Raw genomic sequence first — 25,898 nt, forward strand, 5'->3', positions numbered from 1 at the left:
GTGAAAGGTCACATTTCTGACACATTCTGTCATTTTTCACTTGCAACAGCATAAAATAGAGTTCTTAGTAAGTTGCATTGTATATGGAGAAATATCTCTAAAGTATCTGTGCAACTCAGTTCCTGGAAAACTCTACACTGGACTATAAACAGCTTCCAAGTAGAAACTATTGCCTTTGATTTGAAGAAATATGATTGCTAAATTTGTCTAAGAACTAAAATAAGTAAGAACTTGTGATGTTCTTACTCACAAAACATTTCAAAACTTTTCTACGTACAAAGGACATCTTCAGCAAAGATTTGTCAAGGTAGTGTAGCAATAGATTTCAAGGACTACAATCAGTAGGGGCAAAAATGAATGAACCAAACCAACTCTACATACCCATACGAAAAAAAAACCCAAAAAACCCAACAGCAATAAAAACAACAACAAAAAAAAAAAAAACAAAAAAACAAACAAACAAACAAAAAAAAAAAAAAAAAAAAAAAAAACCCAAACACAAAACCAACAACAATCCTCCAAAATCTCAGGAAATTATTTCACTTCCATAGGTTTTGTATCCATTTTGGTGTCATGCCTACCATGGTAAACCTATACAATAAGATATTTAGATAGACACACCGACATTAAAGCACTTTTTATAAACTTAACTTTATAGTTAAGTTTATAAAATAAATATCAGTTAAGATACCTTTTTTTTTCTTTTTTTTAATAAGTAATTATTTTAGGAAGACTTCTTCCCTGCCTGCACACCACTTCTGTGCTGCTGTCTTTTCAGAGGGGAGAGAATCAACATTTGAAGTGTATAACTATGTGATCTGTAAATACAGCATGGAAAAAATTTGTGAATGTGGCTGAAAATTATGGGTCTCAGGAACTGCTATTGTGATCAATGCTTGCACAGCCAGGAAAAAAAGATTTATTGTCTTAATCTGCACAATATGCATTATAAATCGGCTGAACAGATAGTCAGGAGCAGTCTATGCTTTGGTTCAAGAATAGGGAAGTTTAAAAATACTATGAGGAATATAATGAGTTCATTCTCTTACATCTTTGGTAGCTTCCTTGCAGCTCTCAAGAGAGCTATGAGCTATCATTTCCTTCCACAAACTGAGCAATTAGATGCCATCTGAATAATGCAGTTTCAAAGGATGGATTCCAGTACCGACTTTTCTGAACAATTTTAAATCAGAACAAAACCAGAATGCAACTCATTTCGATTTTTTCACTGTCTTTAACAAAAAAAAAGGTGTGAAAATCACAGTAAGAATCTGCTGTACATTGCACAACTTATGCAGTTTCTGGGGGTGAACAGGATTGTGATTCTTAGCATCTTACTCTGCCCAACATTTCATCAGTGCTGAACTGCATTATTGTTAACTGAACAGTGTCATCAGTAATTTTGTATTATTTTTTAAAGGTAGTGCAATCAGAAACAAATGACATTATTTGAAATCTGGGCTTGGGTTGGTTGTGTTCTTGTTTGTTTTCACAAATGAGGGAGGGTGCCCAGTGCTTTAAAACAGAAATGAAGACAAGCTACCTGTCATGGTCATTATAGCATCAATAGGAGATTATTTTTAATGTCTTAGTGTTAGCATTTCTACTGGATTATTTTGGCTCAGAAGAAAGTCTTGTTCAACCAGAACTCCACAGTGGGATTCTGCTCTGTGTACAACTACACTATGCAGAGTGGCTAATGCCTTCCTAGCACTTTGGTAGGGAAAATAAACACTGTGAGTAGTCAGCAGAAAATACTGGGAAAAAAGAAAATAAGATAATTTCTTTCCCAAGAAGTCTATGAAGAAGTAAGGTGTGATTTTATACCTTGCAAAACATGCTTTGCCACTTTCTCCCTTCACTTTCCTCATCTTTTGAGTTTGTTTCTTTTGGGTGGACAGTCCCTTCGGGTAATAAAATTATTCTTGATTTTAAAAACACAACTGATGAAACAAAGCTGTATCTGTTACCTGAAGTTTCCGATCAAAGTGCTAGACTATGCAGCTGCTGCTGTTACTATTTTTTTCTTTGTTGTCATAGTTTAAGGTGAGACCCTGTCCTCCACCCACTAATTATTGAGGTAATTATTGCTTAGATGTACAGTCTGTTACTTGAGTAAATACATTTGAGTTGGAACTCTGTAGGTTTCTGACCTTGTATGTTGTCTCATTGCCCAAATAACATACATGCATTCATCTTCTGAAAACTAAAGATGGTTATATTCTTTTTTTTTTTGTGAGCTCTTTGAGCACAATTCATTTGCCATGAATTCAGATTTACTGAAAATTTTGAACAAGTTTACATTAGGTGCCTATAGTTTCATATAAGCTTGCCTGCGTTGAATACCTAGTTGGAATTGGGTAAGACTCAAGTCTTGTTTAAAAAGCCTTTTTGATTAGTTTTTGTAAATAATCTGAAGTATGTATTTGCTCTTAAAGCCTACTTTGTAGACAGAAATCTTTTATATATTAATAATTCATGAGAGAAAGATCAAAAGGCTACAGAGGAGAAAGGGTTGGAGTAAGTCTCAGGAAATCTGGAGTCTTGGCTGGGTCATAGACTTTCTGTATGGACCTCGTATCTTGGTTCCTTCTGTAAAATAGAGGTGAGAGTATTTCCCTGTCACAAGGTCTGGGGGAAATGTTTTTAATGTTAAGGAAACAGTGAGAAGTTCTGATGGTATTAGAAAAAAGACTCCATGGCAAATAACTGAACATGGAAGTACGCACAGCTGAAATTTGAGATTAGTTGCTTAATAGAGCATTTGCCGAACTCTTGTCATATATACAGTTTATATGGTCCACTGCTGTTGCATGTAAAAGTAAAGGCAATGACCCTAATTTTAGTTTTGTATTAATTGTGTGGCATAAAAGGATGAAAAAAGACAACTGTTTTTCATCCTTAGTTAATGCTATTAATGAATTTCCTACAGAACTATAACTCTTTGTAGTTTAATCACAGCTAGGGCACTTAAGAAAATTTGGTACTTCGCAACTCTGTTCTTTTCTTTCTGTTCCTGCATGATATTCCTGAATCAGAGCTAAAAATAAAGCTATTCCTTTTCTTGTCTTTTTTTTTTTTTCTCCATTTTGCCTTCTATTTTAACAGGCATCCTTTTACTTTCAAAGCTCAGGTTCTCTGACTAGGCATTAGCGCATTTTATCTTCATACAGAAATTTTAAATAATATTAAGTAGTGTGAAATAACTGTGAAAGTGTCTAGAACATGCCAGTAACTTGGAGAATTTCAGGGTATTGGGCAAAGAAAGGTACAAGTACATTACAAACAAGGAATTTTTTTTTTCTGGTTCATATCTGTTTGGGAGGCACTTCGTTCAAGTGGAGGAATATTATAAAGTAATAATGGGAGTACGGTGGGTATAACTCTTGGTGGTGGCAACTCATTTTCTTCTTAAAGGTCAAATACAGTCAGAACTGAATAGTATTTTCTCATACTATGGTCCAGAATTACTTTAAAATTAGAGGAAAATATAGGGAGTGCTAATTCAATGCAAATCTAGAAATTCAAGATGTGAATTGGCAAAACAAGGTAGTTTTGAGAGACAGTCACTAAAAGTACAGTGAAGCTGAAGTTCTAGCAAGGAAGAGTGAGCTTTCTGGGATGGTTCAGGCCCTTGTTTAGAGTCCAAGGGTATAGACACACTGCAATCAGGAAACTGACATTAGCTCAGACAGGATGCATGAGTCAAGGATATTGAAAGGAGATGAAAAACATGGTATTCGGGTGTCTGCCACTCACCAATTGCTGGGCATTCTTTGTGGTTCTTGCTGCTGATTGGAATGTACTGGACAGGAAAGAAAATAGTTTAAATTGGGTTAACAGCTAACATCTGTCATGTGACTTACTGAAAGAGAGAACTGTTTAGCTGCAGACAAGACTAGAAAGGATAGGAAGGGAAAAGCTCACAGAAGAAAGTTTCCTTTTCCCACCACCCCCAGTCCCCCTAATCCTGTTTATCTCAGCTGATAAGGCCTAACAGCTTGAAGTATTGAGTATAACCTGGCAATAAAGCATGTACAGCCAAAAGCTGAATGTTTTACTATCTTCTTATATAATGGATTGTATTCTGAATTAACATCTAGAATCTGGGTATTTGAAATGGACATCATAATGGTCCACTTGCATGGTTTAATTTAGGTTGGATTCAAAGCAAAAGGTCCCAGTGGCTTTGCTCAGATCTTGGAACACTTCCTTTATCAGGGCACGCTTTGCTTTAGTGAACAACACTTGCAGGTATTTGTAGGAAGGGATGTAGTCAGTTCAGTGTACAGAGCAGAAACTTTTTCATTTAACATTTAGCACTGTGCATTTGCTGTGAGCTTTAGACCAGACTTATATTAGTAGCTGGAAATATCTTCTCGGACATGAATCGGCTTTGTGTGGTCGATGCAGATAAACACATGAAATGTCTTACCTTCACTGTTTTCCTGACCCTCAAATCTTTGTCTGAGCTCTAGTACCAACTCTGACACACATTTTAATTGACTTTTAATATAATTTGATGGTCTGAATTCAAATATCTTTTGTTTTCCTGTTGTTCTGGAATCCATCAGTCAAGAAATCTGACTCTTTGTTACAGTGTTTGTATCAAGAAAAAAATTGTTGCATTTTTGCTTCTGACCTGTGTAAGCTCTTTTGGCATCTCTGGCATTTTCCAGAAGCAAGGAGTTCTCAAACCTTGAGCAATTTTTTAGCTCTGTGATATTTTTCAACCACTTAAATTCTCTTGGATATATTGGATAATTGTAGACAATGATAGGCTAGTATTCTGAATACATTGCAAGTTGTCTCTTGCTATTAAAAGCCTATGCAGTGGTGGAAAAAGTTTTTTTTCTTGCAACTGAAATATTATTCTTCACTGAAAAGACAGATTTCAAAAGTTTCCAAATTTGTAAAAACAGTGAAGTAGAACAACAAAGTAAAACTGTCAGTTATTTTACGACTTTCTGCATGCATTTGTCTAAAACGTGCCCTTGTATTTTTTATCCAGAAATGCTCAGTTCCCTGGCTTATATTTTCTAAAACCTAAAGCTATTCATACTTTATTCTGTGACTTGTAGAATTTCCTCACACTTTACCTCTTTCTTCCTTACAGTAGAGTAAATAAAATAATTTTTTGTCTTTATTTGGCCAAGCAAACTTGAGTCTGGAGAGTAGGATTGATTGGCTGGATGGACCTGGAGACCATCTGAATTCATTTTTATACATCGCCTCAGATATATGGGCTCTCAGAGTCTCAGAGTACTTTTGCCAATTGTTTATATAAGAAAGGGTCTATCTGACATTTGTGCTAACATAGTGTGATGGACTTGCCTTTCCAACATCCATTGGTGATGGAGGTTATCTTTGATCTCGTTATTTTTATCCTATCCATAAATTCACCAGTTTTGCTGAAGTTCCCTGGCTGGGAACTTCACATTAACACAGTTCAGGGGTTGTTGTACATGCCCATATCATTAAGACAAGGAACTCAGCACAATTTTTTTTTTTTTTTTAAAAACGTTAACCTGATAGCTGTGGAACTTTTATCAGATTCACATTTTATATGTTTGTTTTATCTCTAACACAAAACCTAGTAGTATGTGTTTGCTTACATTTCAAATTGAAGTATTTTCTTTCCCTTATAAGGTGGATTTTAGTCAATAACTGTCTGACACTTTATTTTAATATGTTAGTGCAGCCAAAAGGTGTTGCCAAGTTACAATTAGGACATCTACTGTCCAGAATATTTATTGTAGTGCAGCTCAGTTACATGAAAAATAATTTTAAAATTATGTGACTGTGACTGTTTTATAGTGCTGGTTTATGTTTGGTAGTAGCTGTGTTTCTTTGAAGACTTCTAAGGTTTCCTTTTCATTTCTTCTAAAGCTTTTTTTTTTTTTTTTTTAAGCACTCAAACATCCAACCCTTCAAATGTATAAACATGGAAAATGTGTAAAACATTAACCCTTACAGTTCTTTCAATAATTTGGGAGATGTTTTGAGTTTCTGGAAAGATTTCTGTCGAATTTCTAGATACTCACAGTTGTTGCTATCAACTGTAATAAATTTGCTGAATGCAAATATGTTTCAGAAGGACCCAGTCTCTTGTCAAGGGTCCGTGTGTCTGGTGCAAACGAGGAATAAAGGTAAAAGCAATATATTCAGCTTAGCTGCATATCCAGTCACTAAAAGAAGTTTTTTAGGCTGTCTCCAAAAGTGTAATGGGCTGTGTACACCAGCTGACAGCCAATAGGCAGCAACATTGCTTCTCCATGCTTTTTTCATTCTATTTTCCACCCCGTTTTAAATAATCCTATCTAGTAACTGAATGGATATCCTGCAGTCTCTTAAATCCACACCTGACAGTTGAGTCATTCCAGCTTTTGTTCAAAAAATTGAGAACACTCATAATTAGGAGAGAAGATCTGAAAGGAGAGTCTGAAAGGATGGTGAACTTCAGGACTCTGCTCTTGTGGAAGAGTAAACTGGTGCAATGCAATTCAAGAAGTTCTTAGAGACATTAAATACTCTTGTCTTCAGTTAGTTCATGGCTGAAAATAGGAACTATGACTGCTTCACATTATTTCAGACAATGCCCCCTTGGCTGACAAGCCTACATACCTTCAGAATAGATTGCCCTTGGCTGGGCCTTGAGACAACCCTCTCTCAAATCTGCAGACACTGGAATAGTCCATAAGGCTATGCTAGAATCTGGACTTAAGACTTTTATGTCTATAACTTTTGAGTGTGTTTTCTTTTGTATTATTAGATTCATTTTTGCTCACTGTTCATGTGGGGTACTTATAAAAATTCTCTTGTGTTATATGCATGAGTACTTCAAAATTTGCTTTTGATCTGATACTGCTCTTGAAATCCTTGAGATAACTATTGAGATGGTTTGGGGTTTTTTTCTTTTATTTGGTTGGTTCAGTTTGTTTTCTTCCGGAGCTAAGAAAAGTATATTGCTGCTAATGCTGTTATCACTGCTACTTAATATATTATTTAAATCAAAATGTCTCAGGTTTATAAATTTAATAAGCGTAACCTAAAAAAAGGAAATAAATTTGAGACATGTTTGAGTGGATCTCTTCAGGTGTATTGAGACCACTGCGTATCATCTCTTTTATTAGATTATTGTTTTTATTTTTTGTCATGGACTCTTTTTGAGTTCTCCTTCAGCCTCTGATTTAGAAATACAGTATCTGTGTTTGTGCATTTTTGCTGTGAAAAGTCTGAAGCTAATGGTTCTGTCAAACAGACTAGGCAAAATATGACAGCAAATGCTTACAAAGAAAGAAAAAAAAAGAAAAGGAGAACTGGGTATTTGGATTCCAAAGTGCCACCACAGTGATTAAATAATAAAACATAAAACTCAAGCCATTCATTTGATCTGAAACATGAATACAAGTTCATTTTGAGTTTACAAAGCTGAGAACACTAGCATCCTTCAAAGCTCTTTGGAAAAGCAGCCAATTCAAACTTCCTGAGAGTGAAGTTTGTGGGAAGTGGCTTAATATCTTAGAAGAGTGTTTTGAACTCCAGACAGAACAAGGTATTATGCTTAGCCAAGGAAACTACAAATTGTGAAGCATTTGGTGTATGGTTTGACTTAGAGCACTGTTACGGTAATGTCTGCAACCCTTCAAAATATTCTCATCGTCAGGAATGGTCTCATTAAAAGAAATTTTCTTGCTTTTTCTTTTGATTCTACTGTGCAAATAAGGAAATGGTTGAGAGCTTTCAGACGTTGCAATCAAACATTCATCCTTGCAGACACTTCGGAACAAAGTAAACTTTAAAGATTAACCTGACCAAAATAAATTTAAGAAGAAAAGAAAAAATCTTATGTCGTTGGAACCTTACACAAAACTAGATAAAGGCCCACTGTATTAAATATGGTCTACAGGGATATTTGAGGTATGTGAACCAAAGAGTAAGCAGGCCTGAAAAGTTATTTTTACCTCAGACAAGCATCAAGTTAGCGGACAGGGTGCCATCAGTCAGGTGAAAACACTTTGTCAGAAGTGGAACTTGGGATTCTGCCTGTGTTTCTGGTACACTGCAGTCCCAAGTGGTGGTTGAGCTGATAAAATTCAAATGGTTTTATTTTGTCTTTGCCATGTTAAGAACCACTGCCCTTTAACTGTGTAACTTGTGAATATTGCAATCAAGTTAAGTAACCCCAGACAGCAAGAGAAGCTGGAATAAGTTCCCTTAAGTTCCCTTCCCCCCGCTTTTTTTTTTTTTCAATCTTGCATTTATAATTTTATTTTCTTTTTAAAATGATTTTTTTGAGGCTTGTCTTAGATCTCCAGTGGTATAAACTATATGAGCAATAGGTTGTAAACACATCATGGAGGTGTTGCTGTTGAGCTGCAGGTGGTGTCCTCAGCTGCCAGTGTGGTACACTGATAAATATATATATATATATATATATATATATATATTTCTGTTGATATATATTTCTGTCTGCACATGAGAAATCATTAAATACCCCCCCAACTTATGCAGAGTGAATGTATAATTAGATCTTAGAAAAATTTCTGTTCTCTAATGAAAAGAATCGAATGGCCACTATTTAATAATGTTTTACAAAATAAATCACGGAAACAGACTTCTTTTTTGTTCCAACACTAAAAATCGGTAGAAGTGGTATACTTCATTTTGTCTTGTGTACCTGTGGATGAGCACAAATGTATCAAATATAGGTAAAGTCTGTAATGTAAGAAAGATATTTATTTTTGTAGTGAACTTTGATTTATGGAGTTCATTTGCAAAAGCTGATGCATACTGTTAGGCATTAATTTCTTTGTGAATGAAAGCTTTCAATTTGCCTGAAGTGTAGGAGTGATACCTCTCAGTCTGGGAGTCTGTCCAGAAAAGAAAGCAGTGAAAGATGTAGACAAAACAAAAATTTCTATTTATGACTTCTTGCAGATCCTTCTGCTATCAATTCTGTTATATCTATTTCTCTTGTGTCTTGGTTCAGACAGTAAATCTATCTCCCTAGTAGTTTGTTTGATATTTAAAGCTGAAAAAGACATTTTCTGAATTGTTTTTCATCTCATGTATCTAAATATAAATACCTCTAAACGTGATGGTTAGAAAAAAAGCATATTATAAGGATATTAATATTCAGATATTATTATAGGTATCATTAAAATGGCTTTGTGCATTCTCTGTATCAAAAGATGTAGCAGTAAATTTATTTAAGGAAATTCACATGCTTCTGGGTTTGTGAAGCTCTTTGGTTGCTTTGATTGTTGTTTTCCAAATGTTTAAGTAGTGGAGTTCACTTTTCTTTAACGTTTTCTATACTCCAAAAGATGTAGCAGTTTTTTCAGTAAATGTAAAAGACAGCGGAAAACAAAGTTATGATACGCTTCCAGTTATCCACAGGTAACAGCAGGTTGTCAGGTGGTAGCAGAGATATACCATGTTCTTCTCAGTTGGGTATATGAAAAAAGGGCTTGGGTACAGTGAATGAGAATTCCTTCCTAAAGTGGGGAGCCAGATGAAAGCAGCATTTTAAATGGCTTCCCATACTATGCTTAGCTCAGAATCAGCTTGGTGAAAGGGAGGCTCAGGGGAGACCTCATCACACTCTACAACTGCCTGAAAGGAACTTGTAGCCAGATGGGACAGGATGTCAGGTTGGGCATCAGGAAAAATTTCTTCCCTGGACAGACTGTTCCAATGCTTAACCACCCTTCCAGTGGAGTGGTGGAGTCACCATCCCTGAAAGTGTTCAAGAAATGACTGCAAGTGGCATTAGCACTGTGGTTTATTTGATGTGGTGATAGTCTGTCAAAGGCTGGGCAAGACAGTCTTGGATGTCTTCTCCAGATTTAATGATTCTATGATTCTGTAAAACCTCAATTCTTGCATGTTTCTGCATTCAGAGTTGTTCAGGAGAGTGATTTTTTTTTTTTTTCCCCCTAATACCTGGCTGTTTTCATCATGTTCACTGGAAACCCAATACCACTGCATGGGCAGAAATCAGGTAACAGTGGTTTGCACTCTGGTGTTTGATGGATGTGGAGGGAAGATTTACCATTGTTTTTATAACTCCTCCTACAGAGCTTCTTGAAACAAGAAAGCCCTTTCCAGCAGCTCCTCTACTGAAAAGCAGTATGAATATGTTGTGCTGCTTTTCAAGTGACAGAATTTATGAGACTGAATGTGGTGAGGATATCAAAGGGTTCTATTATTTTTTTTTTTTTCATTCACGGTGTAAAGGCCCTTCATGGCTATGGAGAAAGGGGCTGTAGAAACCCCACACTGTAGCAGTAGATCAGAGGGTCTCATCATCATGTAATACTTTTACTTAATTTTCTGTTGTTTGACTGATTATTAAGAGGAAAGAAGTTATACCACAATCAAGACTTTTGCAAAACTAGAGATTCTTTTTGGCTGGAGCCACAAGGGAGTGAACAAGCTCTACTCAGAGGTAGCAAAGCATTTCAGCAGCATCAGCATCAAATCCAAATGCATTTTCTAGCTTGCCATCCTAGGTTTTACAAGATGCATCTGGCAATAAGTCTTATCTGTATTGAATAGGATATTCTGTTTTGCCTCCTCTGCTTACACCAAGGGTCACAATGTTAAAGGTAAGATGTGGTAAATCCACTTCTCTCAAGACCTTTCACATCTGGGAAACAATGTCATCTTTGTCATATTTGAGAGACTTTGTCTTTTTTCTTTTTAATTTTTTTTCCCTTCAGTATTTACATTTTTTCTCTCCTTCAGTATTTTTTCAGTGATGAGGGAGATGGATCTTGGGATTTGTTCGTGCATGCAGAGCATTCTTAGTGCCTCAGGAGCAGTGAACTGGTCTGTTCTAGCCTATGCCTAGAGTTCCCAGGAGAACAACTTCCTATGTAAGTAATTCTGTCTTTCAGAAAATTAAAAGTGAATTCAAAGACTGAATAAGAATCCAGTAATTCAAAATCACAAGGATCTGAGCAAGAGCTGGTTGTGTGGGTGAGGTACGAAGCTTTGTTTGATGTGCTTCCACTTTTCTTGCCTGGATGTGCCTGGCCCTGAGGACACTCACTGTGCCATGCTTCAATCACTTTCCAGCCCTGACAGTCACTGCTCCTTACCTGCTCACACCTGCCTGACCAGTGGCTGCTCTGTAAGAGGAAGTCCCTAAGGCTACTGGTAACAAATCTTTGCTGCCTATAAGGAAGACTGGGAAGGAAGACACAAAACTGACATCCTTCCCTGGGCATTGTGGCATAACCCTGCTCTAAAACAAGGACTTAACAGTTTCATGCCAATTGCAGTTTCTAATTTCATTTTGGGCACTCAGAAGGCTTCTGTGACCAAAATCTGTCCTGTTGTATGCGGTGAAATAAAAGTTCAGGGTTTGCATTTGTAGCCAAAACCAACAAATGAGGTAGGAAATGGCCAAGGAAAGAAAAGGAAAAAGGGAACGTTGTTAAAAGCCAATATTTTTTAAATGCAATATTTTACTATGAGAATAATAATGCAACATTTATAATCCTATCTGACATACATTCACATAGTGAGAAGGTATTTTTCTGTCTGTTAGGATGAAAGACAGAGGTTATTAACACTTCTAAAAAGTGTATCAGTAAGTAGGTTTTTTCTTTTCAGTCTATCTGCTAGCATGTGAAACAGCTATATATATGAGTATTCTAATGACAGAAGCAATATCAGTATAAATAACAATATTAGATTAAAAATGTCTATCATGAAACCTTGTTCTAACACCTCACATCTAAACATTATTTTGTGTTGCGTTGCTAAAAGGTATATTGAAACCAACTGTAAACATAGTATATGTGTAAAATATTATGCTATTTATTTCTGCCAGATTATAGATATTTCTATTCTTTTCACATGCTTTCTCAGGAAGGTCATTCTTTTCCCGCAGTCTAAGTATTTTCCTATGTGCATGGTCCCCTGATCTTCCCTTGTCATGGGGCATATTAGTGCCATGTAGGAAGTGTTCAGTGTGGCAAGGAACAGCCCTTTCTCATTTTGTGGCTTTCTGACTGAATTTGGAAGGAACAGTGACTCTTTTCAGCCATTTTTAAATGAAGTTTAGGGTGATGGAAGCTACAGATTATGAGAGCACTTTACTGCAAGTTAGCAATGCTGAGATGCTCATCTTATGTGGTAAGCTTTGATACAGGAGACGTTCACTACTACTATTTAATTTTTGATTCCCTATAATTGTTGTTTTCAACTATACAATACCCAAAAAATGAAGCCATCATAATTTACTCTGTAGCATTACAGCAAAGGAACTCAGGTCACCAGAGCCGGAGTTATTTGAATGGCTAGAGGGTTTAGAGCAAGGTCTGAGGCCTCTAGCTAAGAAACATTCTCAATCAGTTTCCAGAAGAAAACTTTGTGTTTTACTTGTAGATTAAAGCTTCAGCACAACCTTCATTTCAGATTTTTGGTATTTTTGCTGTGGCAGTTGCGACGCCAGCGATGACATTTAATTTTTTAGATTGTACATCAGAAGACAACTAAGCAGGTGTAGTACTACACAGTAACAGATGGTCTTCTTACAGTTTATTCTCCATACTGGCAAAGAACATCATGAACATAATTCTGGTGAGGATGACAGAGTAGTAGTGATACCACTGGCAGTTTTTTGATGGATAAACCTTCCCATACTACTTTTTTCCTTTGCAACCAGAATAAAAGCTTGATTTTTAAAAAAATCTAATGCTCAAAGAAATAAGTAGATGTTTCCCTGTGAAGGAAACATTTATTTAGTGATTTCCATGGGGTCAGGGTTTTCTTTAGTCTAATATTCTCCTACCTGTGTAACATGTATAGTCAATTATCATCTTTAATTTTTGTTTATACTTTCCCTCTGATAGTTATGAACCTAGTGCCAAGAAAGGTGCACCAGAATGGATTTCTACTTTTTTTCACAGTCCCGTAAAAGAGGTTTGTTCCACTTGACCTGCTTAAATCCACAAAATCTCTCAAATGGAAAAGTGGCTCTTGTACCATAGCCAGTGTGTACTGACTTTGGCTACCCTGCTTTCTTTGCTAACTGTATTAGTTTTCTTGGCTTGGCCTTCCCTTATGTTACAAACTTTGTTATAGAGGAAGATATTTAAGGAAAAAAATCTTCCCAAATAGCATCAGTTCCCAAAAACCCTAGTGAGGCCATGTGGGAAAGGACAATGAAGTGCCAACACAAATACTGTTTGAAAGGAAGGAGCACACAAAGGACTGAAATATCAGTCTGTAGCAAGACTTATAAACCAAATCTTTTGTGATAATTTCTTCTGGTACTTCATTTTAACTACCATCCCTAAAGGGTCAATGTCCTCAACCTTTAGTTCCATTACTCTCATTTGAATAACCTGAGCTCTGTATTTCAATATCAGCATGGATATTAAAAAAAAAAAACAGAAGGCAATAGCTGTTAGCTACAATAATTACCCTCTTGAAACTGGTCCTATTTTATCTTTTCAATGAACTATGAGCTACCTTCATTTTCACATTGTTCAGTATGATATTGAGAATCGAGTTACTATGAAATAATACATACATTCATGGTATGGTCACATATCTATAATTAATACTAGGAATTGATTAGCTATATTTCTAAGAGGGACATCAGAATAACATGTAAGAATTCTGTTCCTTTGCACTCTCTGTGGACAGCTAAACAGAATATTAGCAATACCTACACAGCCAAGCCTACCATGCCACAGGTAATGGCAATGAAGCCTCAGATGGAACAGTCTGTACTGGTTCTGTAGATACACATTGCCTTGTTGCTTCCAAACCCATATGCCAGACCTAAATTTCGAAGTGAGATAGCATTTGGAATTTTAATGTTTAGTTGCCACTTATTTTACTAAAAATTTAATACACAGAAAGGCTGTACTTGTGATGAAGAATTATTCTGTGCTCACCTAGTTTTTGACAACAAAACTGCATTTCTCAGCCATCTACTTTTTCCTAAGCAAAATAGAAATTAATTTGATTATGTAGTAGCAGTTCCACCATAGACGCTTTTTCCAAAAAATAACTGACTTCTCAGGTACACTTACCTGGAGAAATGTGTGGTAGCATATGAGGTGTCCTGGCCAATAGAACATTGCCTTTACAGACTTATTCAAGCCCCTGCCCTTCTCTTAGTAAGTTGGTAAGGAAACAGACAGAAGAAATCTGCACCTGACCTGCATTATACTGATTTCTAAATTTGGACAAGGATTAATTTACATTATATTTGAAAACACCAGTTACTGCCAACGGATCAAAGCAATGGTAACCTGACACACTAAAAAAGTCTTAATTTCTGTCAGGTAAGTAATTTTTCATGTTAACTTGGTCCTTTTTGCTTTTTCCTAGCTTTGCAGATTCCACTAGTGGAACTGGAACGAGCCTACTTACATTTTAAGTACAATATTTTTATCAGATGTGGCTGCATCTCCTAAGAATGATAGAAGCCATATTAAACATAAAACAGACTTTCCAGATATTTTTGCATCTTGCTATGAAACTGGGTCATTAGTAATTGTAGCAGTGTTGCTAAGTTTGACTTTCCTGTTTTCTGTTTTTATTACATATTATTGAAATTAAAAAGAGGAGTAGCAACAATTCTGTGTGGAAAAAAAAAAAACCTGACCAAATCAACTACAAATTCTCTCTAATGGATTGCAATTATGATAATTTAAAACATTATAATAAGTTGTAGGTAATTTCCAAAGGTATTAAAAAAAGATGTCATTGTTAAGAAATGACTTGGTGGAAGTATCAGAAATGGCATAATCTTATCTATAATACATATGGCCATAAAAGCACAGGACAATTTTTCTTTTCCTGGGAAGAAGACTTAGGATCTCCTCTGGGCAAGTTCTGTTCCATTCCTGCTTGTTATCTTTAAGTCTGCCCCACATCTCCTGTGTGCCCCTTTGTCATTCCAAGCAGCCACGTCCCTGATGTGAGTATGATCTTCTTGAGGAAGGGCAGCTGTGAAGTGCTGCTCTATCAATAAGCCCTGGGTCACCACTGCACCTCCAAGGACTTGCCAAATGTTCTTTAAGCCCAAGAACTAGCCCTAAGACAGCTACCAGCTGAACAGAGGATTGTATTTCTTGCTTTTCTTATCACAGAATAATTAAGGTTTGAAAGAACCTCCAAGGTCATTGAGTTCAACCTTTGGCAGAAAACCACCATGTCAAATAAACTAGAGCACTAAGTGCCACAGCCAGTCATTTCTTGAATACTTGCAGGGATGGGGATTCTACCACCTTCCTGGGCAGCCTGTTCCAGTGCCTGTCAACCCTTTCCATGAAGAAATTCTTCCTGGTTTGGTACAAGTCTTCCTTGTCAAGTTTCAGAAATTGGAGGGTTTACTCAACATATACTTTGCTATTGTGTCCACAGCTAGTACAGTAAAAAATGCTGTCACATCACTGACTATTTTGTGCCATGTAAATACTCATATTTTCACTTCTCAGGTAGCCCTTGGCTGAAAAAAGCTATGCAAGTGAAGAGCAGCAACAAAGGCAAGACAGAAGGGACGTTAAATCCGAGGGGGAATTATTTAAAAAAAAAAAAACAAAACACCCTGTAGAAGAAGTGTTCGTTGAAAAACTTCAAGGAGTGTTGGCAGTCTGTATATCATCTCATAATAAAGCTAAGAAAATTTAGAAGGCTGATTTCTAAGTACAGCATCTAGACCCTTCTTTCCTGCCCTGCCCTCACCCAAACTCCTGTTTCTCTAGGCTATGTGCCACTGTTCACATCCAGATAATTCATGCAGACAATTAGTTTTCCCTTGTTGTTCTGGTCAGAGATTAAAAATAACAATAATAATATTTAAAAAAAAGCTGAAATAGTATAAAGTTGAAAAAAGCTGCCTTAACAAATGCTGCTCAAGCACAAGGAAATCTGAGGAATTGTTGCCTGAAAAATAATACGTTGCTTTTGCAAAAGGGCTAGTCTAGCTTCTGCCCTACAGTAATCACTGGGATTATTATTCTTCTATGGCCATTATTGACTCTGGATATGATCAGGAAGTCGGTAATAATTTTCCCAACTATAAGAGAGGATAGATGTAGAGTTTTCTCCCTCAGTATCTTAGAGTATAGAGCACCCTGAACCATAGGCTCCAGTACCCTTAGGCTCTGACATTATATTGCGCAGAGAGTAGGTCCCCTCTCTCTGAGAGATTCTCTGGGAATGTAAAAAATTGAGAAATTGAGTGATATTTCTTTAGGGAAAGGACTTGCATGTGAGAAGACTGGCCAAACAGGGAAAAAATCCCTCTCCAGCGCCTGTTTTTAATTCCGACTCACTCTTATTACTGTGCTGTGGGGGGAAAGGGTCATTTATTTTTGCCTTCTTAATAAAACTATTTATTTTCCTTATTTGCTTTCCCAAATACAAAAAGGAACAAACAGACCCTCTATCCTGCTACCCTTGTGACATAGCATTTGAACCTGTCAGTCTGGAGTTCAGAAGTGTGACTTGTTGAGAGCATGAGGAAGGAAAAGAGCAGTCCATGCCTCCAGCCCCCTGGAAGGGATTGCACAATCTCAGCTGACTGAAACCATGCTCAGGCAACAAGGTGTTGCAAGAGAAAGGCACAATCTTAGCAAGTTTTAACGTAAACAACCTGTTAATACTCTAGTCTTATTATAAAGTACTTTTTCTAATCACCATAAGAGTATTCTGTTCTTCCCCCTGTAATGGGCATTACTGCTACTAATGAAACTCCATGCTTCTTTTCATCCTTCTTTCAATCAGGTGAGTCGACTAGTTCACATTTTACAGTTAAATTGCCTTTTTTCTCTCATAAATTGTTTTCAGCTTGTCAATTCACCAAACAGAAAGGAAACAATTTTTGATTCAGATCCATGCCATCTATATTTAGATTCCTTTGGGATTCATAGTCAAAAACAATCCAAAAAAATAACCCACAAGCAAAACAACCCCCATCAAATTATGATCTGTGAAGAGTTGCTACAATGACTGCTCTTTATATTTACATAGAAATAAATTTATTTACTGCAAAACCATTGCCTCTAAATTAATTTCACTTGAAGAAACAAAAAAAATAGAATTCTTTTTTTTCTGTTGTCTAACAATAGCCTTCTATACTACTCACCAAACAGTTAAAGGCCATTGGAAATCAAGACTGATCTTTAGTGCTTGATTTCCCCTAGGGAGAATTCATGTTTTAGAAGACTAATTTTCTTACTTCTTAGTCAAATTTATATTTCTAAGCAGTATTGTTAGGTGGTTCAGACAACATACTTTAAATTTCCTTTTTTGATAGCATCTAAAACACAAGTAAGAGCAAGTACAAGTACAGATTGGTCAGATACTGCCCCATTTTTTATTAAACTTTTTCAATGAAAAAAAATTAAATATCTGTACACATTTTAAACACTCCATTATAAATCTTTCCTTAGATCTGCTGTTTTCCATTCTTCCCGAAATGAGATAGGTCCAGGTAGTTCTGACCCTGATACACTGGCTTGAACAGTCTTCCATTACTTGAATCATATTTTAATCGTGCAGTGCAGAGCAGAATTGCTTCATTATTTGTGTCTCTTGTTCCAATATCACTTTTTCTAATTTACCAGGAGCTTGCAGCACACTGCTTCAGTGTTCCTGTTCTGCAGAGAATGCAGGACTGTACTCACAAATTTCTGAAAATTCCTCCTTGATGGTTCAGTCTCCTCTGTTGTGGGTTTTGGCCAAAGACTTCCAGTGTTGTCTTGTGATTTCTCACACCTCTGCTTCTTGCCACAGCTCATATTCAGAAAGTTAGAAGTTAGCTAATACTTTCCCTGAAGGGAATAACTGCTAGTCTGTAGCAGTCAGGCTTCATCCTCTGTTCTGGATTCAGGTATCCACATTTTCCTAGGGGAGAGAAATGTCTTACATACAGCAGTTGGGCTACATGAACACCATTTTAGTGCAAGTCACTATGAGTAGTATGTGTATTTTTATTAGTACACTACAGCTTTCTGAGAGTCTAAATGAACCAGTAGTTAAGTGGGTCCAGTTGTGCATGTACCAGAAATTATAGATATTAAGATTTTTTTGAGGGTCTAGATTTTGTTTTGGCGTTTTGATGCTATCCTAAAAAGGGATTTTACCTTTCTTAATAATTTCTTTATTTCTATGTTCAGTTTTACAGAGAATTACAATACTAGGAACTTGAGGATATCAATAAAGAATACTTGTTAAAAAACCCTTATTATTTTTTTAGAAAAAGTAAGACTTATGTGTGTAATGTGGGCATGAAATGGAAGTTAGGCATTTGAATTCAAAACTGAAATTTTTAAAACCGCTGTATTACTTCTTTATCCTGAAAACTGAAATGCCTTAGAACTTAGCCCTCCTCTTCAAAGTTTGTGTCTGAATTTTGACTTTTTGAATGTTTCCAGATGCATTTAATTTTCCTCAAGGCCGAGTTTTCAAGGATATGGGCGGGGGGGGGGGGGAAGAGCAAATCAGATGGTAGTATATAGGCACTGAAGCACAAGGCAGTAAAAACAGCAGATGTAAGGACAGTAGCTCATATGTTTAAGCAACTATGAGTAAACACCCACCTTCGTTTATTTACTAGCAAAGCTAAAATGAAGACTAAAACTATTCCATAATTGAGCATAGCCAAAAACATTGATACATGGACTGAGCTGAAAACTCTCTGGATTGTAACACATATCAGGGGGCTTGGGATTCACAAGCAAGTTTTCACCAAATCTAAAATCCTGACAGTTTGACCTTGGTCAGACCATGGATATTGCTGTACAAAAATGAGGATGAGGGAGGACATTCTGTTTCTGCTGTTGAGACAGAGTGTGTCTGCAACAGTGAATGTTAGATGCACACAGCCTGAGGAGCAGTCAGCAAAGGAAACTGTGATGAACTGTGGTCCAGGAAAGGTAGTGGCGGAAGCATTACTTTTCAGTTCCCACTCCCAACACTTTATATATTATTTCTTTAGCTACTATTTAATATTAAATACTGACATGCTTGGGCTATTCTCCATCCCAGACCGATGACAAACAATAAGCTAATAAATAGTCACATACCTTCTGATGATCACTCTCTGATTTACTGGATGATGCATTTCTTCCCAACACTTCAGGCTGATGCGCCTTCGGGGGGGGGGAAGAAAAAAAAAAAAAAGGGGGGGGGGGCAGAGAGCCCAGTTTCCAAGATAGCCTGCATCCCTCTGATTCTATATCTCCTCAAGCAGAGAAGGAAATTCCCCTGTGTGCCGGACACGCTAGACAGGCAGCCTAGTCAAGGAGGCTTTTGTACTCAAAACAATATCCTTTCCATGATCCACAAAGAGAAGGTTCTAGGATGTAGATTCTGATGAAAAAAAGACACCAAGACCTAAGTGAAGGATTAGATGAAAAAAATAAAATTATGACAATTTATTAGCAGGACATATTTAGGTGTCTGTTTAGAAACAGACAATTTGTAAATGTTTGGATTCTATTTTCATTTGGAAACCCTCCCGAGTACTCCCCGCAGTGTACATGGTCTTGGAAGTAGGCTTTGAAGCCTAGAGCTGGTTCTCAAGACCTCTATCTAAATCAACAGAGAAATTCTCATAGATCACTAAACTACCACTTATTTTTTGGAAGGCACACAACCTGCAACTCTAGGTAGTCTTGAAGGATCCTTTAATTTTTTCCCCGTGTTTATAAATATTTTAGTTCATTTTTTCATGGTCTATAAATTAAAATCTGAGAATAAAACTCAGGTAAAGGAATGTTGTTAGTATAAGTGTAGGCACACTCCTCTGTCCTATGAGGTCTTTAGGCCTCCCCCCACAAAAAAAAATTAAAAAAAGAAAATCCAGAGTTCAGATCCTAGGAATTTCTAGGGCCAAACATACCTTATTTTTTTTCCAAACAAATGACTATGGTAAAGAGAGGGAGAAACAGAAATCTTTAATACATTATGAAATTAATACTTCATTTTCTCTAGCTCTACAAGATCTTTTCTGCAGTATGAACTTTTGATTTAATCACACAACCATGTTATTATTCTAGAAAAGAGAAGCTGGTTTAACTGATAAGAGCATTTCTAAAATAGCCAATTTAAATAAAAAGAAATTAGTTTAGTTGTTATGACCAAAGGGAGAAGAGAGTATATTTTAATGCCATCATTGCTGAAAATCCTGGCACAAAGAGAGTACACAAGTACATCTTGGCAAAAGTACAAATAAAATATTTGCTATCTCACAGCTTTTTGCTTATTTTTTTTGTTTGTTTACAGTCAGTAAACAAACCCAAATTAGCACAAATGAGATGCCAGAACTGCATCTACTTATCTGCCAACATGGAGTGGAAACACTTGTACAATGCAAGTTCTCCCATGGGCACGCATTACTCGCCTCACTCTCAAAAGGGAAGAAAAGAAAAAAAAAAGTTAAAGGAGCAAATGAACACAGAGTTAAAAGCAGAGACCATGTCTAAAATAAGAGAAAGACATAATGAAATACCATCACTATTTCTGGCTCAAATAGTCAAGTTTTTCATCTTTAGAGGGAGTTCATAACCAGGTTTAGCTGTAATCGTAATTAGAGGGAATATAACCCTTTTTGTTCCCATTCTCTCAGGAACAGATGCAATAACAATCAGTTTCCTTAATCACAAATCAAAGTCTCTTTATAGCTAACACTCCAGACTTAAAAACTTCTTCTTTTGACTCCTTCTGAATGGGAAACTAAACACTTCTCTGTCTCTATGCTGCATTTCTTGTGTGCTCAGGTGCAGGATCCCAGCACCTCTTTCTCCACTTTCAGTATTCAATTGATGCTGCATTTTTGGAAGAAAGACAACCAGAAAGTGTATGTATCAGCTTGATAATATATTGTCATTAACCTAACTTAACAGACATAAGAGATACTTGGATATTTATCTAATGACAGGTAAATGGTTAAAAGTACCTAGTTTATAAACCATAATTATATTATCCTCTGTTATAAATTATGTGCTAGTACTATTACTGGGCATGTCTTTTCACCAGTATTTCCATTCTATTGTGCTTGGACAGGGCACACACAGACTGCTCAGGTTTTGCTTGGTGATCAACAGCCACCTGCAATTGCATCACATCAAATAAAATCATAACTTACTTGCAGGAATGGAGTTTCATAATTTCCACTGGAAATTTATAATCCAAGCTGTTTGACTGGAGACAGGGGTCCATGCTGAAAGGCAGCAGCCAAAGTTTGTCAGTTATGGCTGTTGGCAGTCAAGCACATTGCACTGTACTGAAGTTTGGAAAACAGACAGACAACATGCCTAAGATGTTATTACCAACAAAGCAGTGATAGCTGGCAGCCTTGTTATCTTCCAATGGAATGTGGTACAGTCTCCATTATGGTGCACTTTGCCAGCAGTGCCCAGCATGTGTGAAGACCCAGGCTCTGGTCTAGTGCAGTATTGCTCTGGACAGCCACCAGTGCACACAGTGTAAGATACAGGCTGCAGAACTGAAACAAAATTTAAAAAAAAAAAAAAAACAACAAAAAAACCAACTTAGAAATAATCTTTTCCTCTGTATAATTTACTTTGGAATGGGGAGCAGAGATTAAGATGCAAGGCTGGAAGTAGAAGCAAGTGTTTTTGAGACCCAAAGGTTACTCTAAGTTTGCATAAAGGAGTCACCCATTGGTAAGCCACTCATGAATGTTAACAGCATGAGGATCAGAATAAACTTTCAGGAGTTTCTTGAAAGGCAAAGACTCTTCAATGGTGCCACAAAACACTGACCTGTAAGAGGATGTTGTGGTTTTCCCCCAGGCAGCAATCAGGCACCTCCCAGCCACTTACTCACCCCCCAAGCAGCAGGACTGGAAAGGGAATTTAAAGGGTAAAAGCCAGAGAACTAGTGGATTAAGATAAAGAGAGTAGGGAAAGCAGAAGCAGCACAGACAAGCAGAGAAAAACAAGGAATTAATTCACTGCTTCCCACAGGCTGGCAGGTGTTCATCCATCTCCAGGAGACCAGGGCCCCATCACATGCAGTGGCTACTTGGGAAGACAAACACCATCACTCAAAATGTCCTCCCCCCCCTTCCTCCTTCTTCCCTTCACTTTACACACTGAACATGATATGTGGTGTGTTGGGGTCACCTGTCCGGGCTGTGTCCTGTCCAAACCTCTGGTGCTGCCCCAATGTCTTCGCCATCGTGGCAGTACAAAAATTAGGAAAGGCCTTGGCTCTGTGTAAGCCCTGCTCATCAATAACAAAACACATCACTATATTATCTACCCTGTGTTCAGTACAAATCCAAAACATAGCCCTGTACTAGACACTGTGAAGAAATTTAAGTCTACCCCAGCCAAAACCAGCATGGTGGAAGGATTGAGCTCAGAAAGTTGGAAAGCATGCCATTTTCAGCTGAAAGGGTTTTTTACCCTCTCCCATAGATACATCTGCAAGACAGAATTCATTCTAAGCTAGCACAGCCTTTTTCCCCTCTCCCTAAAGCATCATGTCAGTTGTCTAAGCTCCAAAATCCTTATTTCATTGAAAATAAAGTTATTTCCATTTGCCTAAGTATGTTTATCACCATAAGTTTTGATGTAATTTTCCATGGATTTAAATAACAGGATTCAGCATACTTGCTAAGACAGAAAGGGACAGGGTGTGAGTAAGTGGCACAAGCAGACACACACAATTGTCCCCTCACAGTTGTACAATTTGCATCTCATATGCGTCTCTGCTGTTCTAGCACAGAGATTATCTTCAGCGACCAAAATGTACAACTGTTTGCACAGCAACAGTATACACAGATTATTTTTAGTTCAAACATGTGGCACTACTCATTGTGCAGCTGCTTTCATGCATTAATGCATTGGGATACAAAACCCTAATTGCAAGAGCCCAAATTAATTGCAAGCAATGAGACATTTTGGACTGGAAACCCGTTTTGGCTACACTGGAATCGAGTTGTTGACTTTTCAAGCTAAAAGAGATATGAATCATGGAAAATATTTCATCCTTAACCCCTCAAAGTACCCAATATTCCTAAACTAATGCAAAATACAGTTATGTGTTGGCTTAGAAATTACAACTTCTCTGCCAAAGGTTAATTCAGACTATTCATCCAAGATTAGTTGCAAGTTTTTAAAACTGTAAATAAATTCTTGTTCCTAAACAGCACAGGTTTTCAAAGCGGAGAGTATAACCCACAGCCTATAAAAGGAAAAGATTTAAAGCAGAAATGGGACATTTGACTTCTGCATATTTGGAACATTTAATCACCCTCTTGGTTATATGGAATAAGTTAGACTGGTGGCTTTTTCCTCAGCTCCTTAGCAGAAGTACATTTATTTAATAGAGCCTTAATGCTTTTTAGGATGATATCGACTTGAGTCCTGCACCTTTTACAGGCAACTGCAGAACCCTGCTTCGGGAGGGAAAAGGTCCAAAGATTCTAAGCACTTGAAGACAGACAGTCTAACTTTTTCTCCTGTTTGAACAATGGTGTGCACCTTTGACATTTGTAATACAATATATTTATGAACACATAATTGGAGAATTTTAGTCTCATTTTATTAGGTAGAGAGAGCACTGCAAAACTTAAGTTGTTTTTAGCTGTAAACTCAGCGGAAAAATGTCTAAGGTACAAGGGTACTATCTCAGGACTTGCACAAAGTAGTATTTATGGGACCTAGGTCTCAGACAGAAGCAGTTTTGGCAGATTTGGCTATAACACTTCAAAACACTGGTGCTATTGAATCACCTCATACCATCTCTTTGCTGCAAACAACTACCCACATTAAAAAAAAAATCTATCTTACATAGTTTAGTTTTAGCACACATTTACATTCACTGTCAGTTTAAGTCTATTATTTATATTGCCAATTACCACATTAAAATAAGCACATGCAGTGTTGTCCTGAAGGGAAAAAAAAAAAGACAGTCCAAGTCTCTAAACTCTCACAAAAAAGCCACATACACATCTACCAGAGAACCTTGTGAAATTTCACATGTAATTTTCACATTTCCCTCCCAACCCTGAAATGTCTGTGGTGATCTCGTGAGGGAGAATAAAAATTTTAATCCTAGTTACATTGTAAGCAAATGTTGTTTTGATAGGTTCACCTCTGACTCAAGTAGTCAGAAACTTATAATTTACAATTTGATGCAAGTTTAAAATTGGGAACAATATAATAGTTAATATAATTCTTGATGTCACTAGAAGAAAATTCTCAAAGCTGAGGATGAGAGCATTTTGAAGCATAGGTGAATCAAAGGTTGGTGAGTACACAGGCATTAAATAACTTATGCTGCCATTCTGTCTGTGGGCCAAGGCACTCCTGCTGCCAGGTGCAGCCTTGGATTTGAATGATTTTCCAGTCAAAGAGTTTAGATAGACCCGTGTGCTCCCTCAAAAAGCCAGGCTGCTTGCACCATTACGTTACATGTGGTTGGGCTCTTGAAGAGTCTCATGCTTTGTGTTGCAGAGCACGTTTGCAGCCTCAGAAACCCCTCTGGCAGTAACTGTGCTTCCTGGTGACTCATTCGACCTTACTGTGCGGGGACTGAGCACTCACATTTAGCTCAAATGGACAGCTTCTCTGGTCTCTCACAGCCGGACTTTAGTCAGTAATACCTTGGTGAACATAAAGTCTGAATATTGCCACTGATCAATTCATTGCGCAGTGTCCTCTCCAGAGAGGGGAAAGCTGCTGTTTCCATAGCAGAACTCCAGTCCACAGATTTATCTCCTGTCCAGCTCCCAAAGAGGTATTCTGCATGACAAACGAAGGTCAAAACCTTAATACACCTGGTGGAGAGCCTGATGCCAGACTAGCGTTTTCTTGAAAGTGCCTGTCAGTAATAGCTTTTTTTTTTTTTCTAGGTCCATTTCTCAGCAGCCATTCATTATTACTCAGCAAAAAACCAAAAAAACCAAGTTGCTTTCAGACAAGGAGTTCAGTTTAGAGGGTCAACAGACACTCTTTTTTGTTGTTCCCTCTAGAAGACCTAAGTTTTCATCTGATGGTCAAATTAAAAGCTGTCTGGAGAAGAATAATTTTCTGTTCCGGCACTTGTAAATCAGAAATTGGAGTGGATAACATATGTGTGGCTACAATCAAGATTTCCTAACTTGTCCATTTAGCTTTGTTGGACTATTTGGAGAAAATGCGTGACACTCGTGAATTTCAAAAATCCAAATGCTCATTTGAAGGTCACAGCAATCATGTACCTCACTGTACTGAACAGCATGAACAAGACTAGTTACAAGATGGACTCTGAGTTATCCTGTGGAAAGTAATGGTCTGTTGAGCTTCATTTGGTACTCATATGAAGCAGTTCTGAAGTCCACTACAAATTACTTAAACAGATAAGGATTTTCTGTGAGGCTGCAAAGAGCACAGCAACTTACCACATCCAATGCTTTTGTCAGATCTATGAAAGGGGAAGAGGAAAATACTGCATTGCTAGCACTGTCTTCTTACAAATCTTCTTATGCTAGGAAAATGTTCCTTTTTCTAGTGTTGTTTCTATTTCTATATTCTATAAACTCTTATTAACATTAGTGAAATTAAGTTTTGAGCTGTCGTCAATGCACACTTATTCACATTTAATAGCACACATCGAAATTATATTCTATTAGTTATTTGGTACTGACTATATAAGCTTTTGGCACAAAACACAGCTAACGAGATCTGCCAGTACCCCGATCCATAAAAATGTTTTAAAATGGAAAACTATAAAAATCTACTTTTCTCTCTTTATATTACATATATGATGGGACTATTTTATTTGAATGGTATTCTCCTGTCTCCTTTTACCTGAAAGGGGTTGGAGCAGGGGAATGAAGGGGAAAAAAAACCAAAACTGTTGGACTTTTTCAAATATTTCTTTACTGTAAAAGTTTTTGA

General features: G+C 37.1%; 2 long non-coding RNA genes across 4 annotated transcripts in view; one reads left to right on the forward strand and one right to left on the reverse strand.

Moving 5' to 3' along the window:
- The window catches only part of LOC136290641 (uncharacterized), a 34,738-nt gene extending 19,035 nt beyond the window's left edge, over positions 1-15,703 (forward strand). Inside the window, exons 3-4 of the long non-coding RNA XR_010721271.1 lie at positions 10,753-10,883; positions 15,474-15,703. This is a non-coding gene — a long non-coding RNA (uncharacterized lncRNA). The remainder of the gene's footprint in view (positions 1-10,752; positions 10,884-15,473) is intronic.
- Positions 15,704-16,688: 985 nt separating this feature from the next.
- Positions 16,689-25,898, reverse strand: part of LOC136290643 (uncharacterized) — a 49,598-nt gene continuing 40,388 nt past the window's right edge. For 2 of the 3 annotated variants that reach the window (XR_010721272.1, XR_010721273.1), the window contains exons 2-5: positions 21,315-21,490; positions 21,131-21,205; positions 19,068-19,377; positions 16,689-17,886 (exon numbers count right to left, since the gene is read on the reverse strand). This is a non-coding gene — a long non-coding RNA (uncharacterized lncRNA). The remainder of the gene's footprint in view (positions 17,887-19,067; positions 19,378-21,130; positions 21,206-21,314; positions 21,491-25,898) is intronic. The other variant, XR_010721274.1, reaches the window with a different exon arrangement.

The sequence above is a fragment of the Chamaea fasciata genome, unplaced genomic scaffold (genome assembly GCF_029207755.1).
Source record: "Chamaea fasciata isolate MVZ Bird 193981 ecotype frontalis unplaced genomic scaffold, bChaFas1.0.hap1 SCAF_6, whole genome shotgun sequence".
Lineage (NCBI taxonomy): Eukaryota > Metazoa > Chordata > Aves > Passeriformes > Sylviidae > Chamaea > Chamaea fasciata.